The sequence below is a fragment of the Pollachius pollachius genome, assembly GCF_949987615.1.
Source record: "Pollachius pollachius genome assembly, chromosome: 1".
Lineage (NCBI taxonomy): Eukaryota > Metazoa > Chordata > Actinopteri > Gadiformes > Gadidae > Pollachius > Pollachius pollachius.
The window spans coordinates 37569563-37574455 of NC_136934.1; the positions used below are offsets into that span (position 1 = coordinate 37569563).

The 4893-nt window shown below is 43.1% G+C and overlaps 1 protein-coding gene across 1 annotated transcript in view; it reads right to left on the reverse strand.

The window, feature by feature from the left end:
* Positions 1–4893, reverse strand: part of LOC307088225 (trypsin-like) — a gene marked incomplete at both ends in the record, with an annotated part of 66459 nt that overhangs the window by 24776 nt on the left and 36790 nt on the right. The gene's annotated exons all lie outside the window — the stretch shown is intronic.

The following is a 4893-nucleotide window of genomic DNA, read 5'->3' on the forward strand; positions in this document are numbered from 1 at the left end:
AATTATAAGATGTTCACCAATTTACTTGACTATGATTATTTTTGCTGCAGCTATTCACCCCATCTGAATATCTGGCCCCCGCAAAATACCCTTGTTGGGTGGCATCTGCATCGTATGTGGGTCAGAATTTTGGTGCTTTAACATTGACAGAAATACGATTTGGTGGGTTCTTTATCCAAAGTGCCGTCTCCTACTGTGGGTCATACATTTTTGCATTGGTGGCACCAGTGGGAATTAAACCCTTGACCCATGCTGTGTTAATGCCGTGCTACAAATTGTCCTAGCCAGGACCACACTTGTGCTCTTACTTAATATTTGTGTCTTGCTCATAGGTCCTTATTCCACTGCCTACTAACGATGCCAAAGTACCCATGTTGATTTTAGCTTCTTGCTTACTGCAGTCAGCTGAATTATTGGACAATCAAACATTGAAATCAAATATGCACCTTTTGGTTTTGATCGGAAACAATAGTAATTTTCACACTGCCAAGCTGGTACGGTCAGAGATTGGCACGCCCTGCAATTTCAATGTCTGGCCTTTGTTAAACCGAGGGGGTGTATGTTTGTCAAGGAGCCAACTCTCTTTGTTCATCAGAGTAGGCGGGGCTACGCATAGAGCGCAGACCTCTTTAGAATATATATATTTTTTTTTTATTATTCAAGCCACTCGCATGCAAAAAAGAATAGACTACATCTGAGCGTAGGCTAAAAATGCGATTAACTATTTACAAGTGCAAAAACGCCAACATATTCTTTATTTTGCTGACCACTTGTTATTTATCCCGAAAAAATCGCTGCGTTGTCTCTGTTGTAGCGACAACGCAGCAACACCACTACCCAAATCCTGCGATGCCGTCTAATTGCATTTAAATAACAATGAAAGCCCAAATATGTGTAGGGTTCGAGAGGGTAAATTTGGGGTGTGAAATCAAGCGGTCTCCTCAACAGTAACTTCTTGGATGAAATGGGATTTGAACATTCCAATTATTTTGCCTCAAAAAAAAGATATCCCCATTTAAAGCGGAAACTCTGGCTTCCTCTCCTGTTAAATGTGTATGCAGTTATTTTAGGTTGCTTTGGATAAAAGCGTCAGCTAAATGCCCTCAATGTAAATGTTAAAGCTGGGCTATGTGGCTTTTGCCGATACAGATACTCTGCTCACTTCAAATTTGGAAAGACTGTTCGTATGCATCTTTCCGTCCTACCAACAACGCCTCCCTCACCTTGCTCTACAAGAAATTACACAAGGAGACACCACTTTGACGAGTTTAATTCTGCACGACTGACTATCAGCTCACTGATTAAAAACAACCACTTCTCTGTATGCCTTTAATTGTAATCTATGTCCTTACAGTATAAATGGCAGTGTTTTAGCATAATCCTCAACAACCTGTGGTTCAATAATGCTGGACAAGGAACTCTGAACATAGTGGTAGAACACTGTAATGCGGCATAAATGACGTATACCTATTTGTTATTTGTGAAACGTTCAGATGCCTTATCCACTTCTTTACGCACAGATTTGGCATGTGCTTTTATGGGCTGTTGCTCTTTGGTTGTTGCTCATAGCCCCATGAGTGGTCTATAACAAGCCAGACCACATTCATTGGAATAAGAAAAGATTTGGTCACGTAACTAAATTAAAATAATCCTGTACTTGCTTACCGGGACATGGTATTCAATATTTAACATTGCGATGAGAATTTAACCACATTTTGAGAAGCTTACATCGCAATAGCTTTGAATGTCTTCTTTTGTGGACATTTTTAAAACTGAAGAGAAGAACCACCTTGTTTTCTTCAATTTTAAAATGTCAATTTTAATGGCTATGCAATATGTACTGCATGGGGAGTGTTAATATAGCTAAATGTGACCGAATGTTTCTTGTGAACCTAGCTTGTAATGCAGAGAAATCGCAGGGTAAGATAAGTACATTTGGTTGCCTGGGTTCCCTTACTGGGATTAAGAATTCAATCTAGGTCCTTATTCTGAAGTGGGTACCTACTAGTTGGCTCTGGAACTGACAGAACTTCTTGAAAGTAGAAATTACCCATCCAGATTTGACATTTATCCTGAAATCAACCTTAATTTCCCATGACTATAACTGTAGGACCAAGGGAATTTGTCAATGGCATTGCCTGCATGCTGTGGACCTTGACATAATAGACGGTGTCTGGATGTTTGCTAAATTGTAAAGGTTTAATGTGCGTGGTCTTATCATTTCGGCCATTTAGCTGACGCTTTTTTCCAAAGGCACTGCTAGCTCATCGGGAGCAGTTACTTTTAGGTGTCTTGCTCAGGGACACCTCGACACTAATGCGCGTTTCTGACGGTGGATGCGGGTCGATTCGGTATGCAAAGGTGCGGCACGGTTCATGTTAAAAGCGCCAAAAGTGGCGGGGTCCGGACTGAGCCCTGATGAGCCGTACTCATCTCGCAGTACTCCTCTGTTGGGGTACTGAGACGTTTGAAAGGGGACCAACAAGTTCACACGCCAACAAGTTCACACTCCGTTGATTGGTCAACAGAATCATCACTTCCGTTCGACGGGGATATTACAAACAAACAGTACCCGCAAGGTATTTCTGGACAACAGCGAAAGCTTTGTTTATTGAAGAAAATGTGGTGCAAAAGTTTGACGTCCTTCTTTAGACGTTCTAAATTGTTGCTCTTTGTTCATTGTGTCGCATTCTTCTTTTTCCTTGGATTTATTAGCAGGCTACACTGTCGGACTGCTATTAAACCCTAGCTGCTGCGTCTATCGCCATCCGGCTTAAACCCCACCCTACCATAAGGGTACTGTCGGTGGCGGAAAACGCGAGCCGTAACTGCGCTGGGCCAAACCGCACCTTCACTACTGGGCCAAGGTGTGCTGGGCCGAAGCGCACCCGCCGGTGGAAACACGCAATAAGCTAGGAGGAGCCAGGGATCGAACTAGAAGCTGAGCTACTGAAGACTTATTTCGCCAACCCAGACTTGAAAACACTTGCTTTAAAACAAGGATGCTTGTCCTCACTGATGTTGTCCCAGAAGAACCTGAAGCAGCTTGAGTTGCCAATACAGTGCCTTCGATGTCAATGGGAACATGGCATTCACTCGGGTGCCACCTGCAGTACACAATGCAATGTAAGTGTTTCTGAGGTGGAAGTAGTAGTACTTGCACTATGATGTCAGAAATTTCATCTCCACTGTTGGCTGTCGCATTAAAAGGGCAGTGATGTGAGTAAATCAATTGTTGGAGCTGTGTGCAGATATATAGATATATAATATGTGACCCAGTACAGGAAGGAGCTGCCCATCTGGATCCCCTTGGGTCTTTCAGGAAGTCTCGTATCTAACGGCAAAGGGTGATGTGCAGCCCAGACCTCTGAGATTTGGGATGAGCTGGAAGGGCATGAGTTTGACTAACGGTTGACCTATGGTATCCATAATCCAGGAGCATACTTCATATTTAGGCAGTTGAACAAATGGTCAAGCAGGTGTGACCTATCAGTTGGTTACTGCCCTTTGGCAAAAGGCTCATACCATCACTGCAACTCAAGCACTGTGTTGCTTGCAAGTTGCAAGGAGGGGAAACAACATGTTTCTGAAGTTATTTTGGCAATAAACACCAAAACAAATGACATTTTGGCAGTGACTGCAGTGATGCAAGAGCAAAAGAAGGACTAATATACAGGTGTTAATTAGTCTATTCCAAACTGACTACAAGGTGTTAGCCTGTCAACACAACTCTCTGGATACTTGGATGGGATATAATGTACAGTTCAGGGACTGAAATAAAAGGCAGTGAAATGAATCGTATTATGTTTGGTATTGATTAATGTCCTTTACATGCACACCACTAGAACTTCCTCTAGCAGGCTTCTGGCACCTAGACACATTATGGTTTCTGCATAGCAAAACGCAACACAAAACAGCTACAGTTGAACAAATACACAAACACAATGCTAGCCTGCTGCATATTCATACTTACGCCGCAAGGTAGTACCAACAACGGTGCAATCGTGGTCATTCATGAACCAGATTTATATAAACTACCCAATATACAAGGGCGTAGGAACTGGGGGGGACGGAGGGGACATGTCCCCTCCAATATCGGAGACAGGCGCATTTGTCCCACCTAAAAATTATACCGGATCTGTCAGGTTTCCGATATGTGTCCCCCCCAATGTTAAACTCATTCCTACGCCCCTGCCAATATATACTATAAATATGTTACTGCACTCCTGCAGCCAAACACTCAACACTTCAGGCCGGGCATGCTTAATAGCTAATACTTCTTATAGTGAGAACGGGCAGCATTACCCTACCAACGTATTAGCCATAACAATTGAGATCTTTACACTGGTGAGGACTACATGATGAGGTGAAGTGGCCATGGAGGCACTTTTAAGAAGGGAGGAATTTAATGTTCAGCTGGGGCAATTTTCCTTACATATTGGCTTATTCCATTATAACCTACAACTATATTGAAAACCTATTTGGATATATGTCTCTCTTTATTGACAGTTCGATGTTACTTGTGAATAACTGCAGTATAGTGGAACCCCAGAGAACCCGCAGAGAAGTAAAAGCGCCATTTTGTGGCAGGTTCTCTCCTCAAAATGGTAGGTTGCTCGTGTCGTTTTTAACCCTTGGATGCCACACAGGACACCGATGGTCTTGCAGGCAGGGATGCACCAAGTATGATTTGACCATTCATTTCACAATCCTGAGTGTCCCATATCGCACAATCCCCTAGTATTTTTATTACGGGACCAAAATTGACAATGCAGTAGGCATAAATTAACCGTCCTCCCAAAAAAACAAGAGGGGGGAGTAGCAGCAGTTGCAGTCCGCCGCAGCCCACAGGACTTGCCCGGATGAAGTCCAGGAGGGATCCGTCTGTTACGG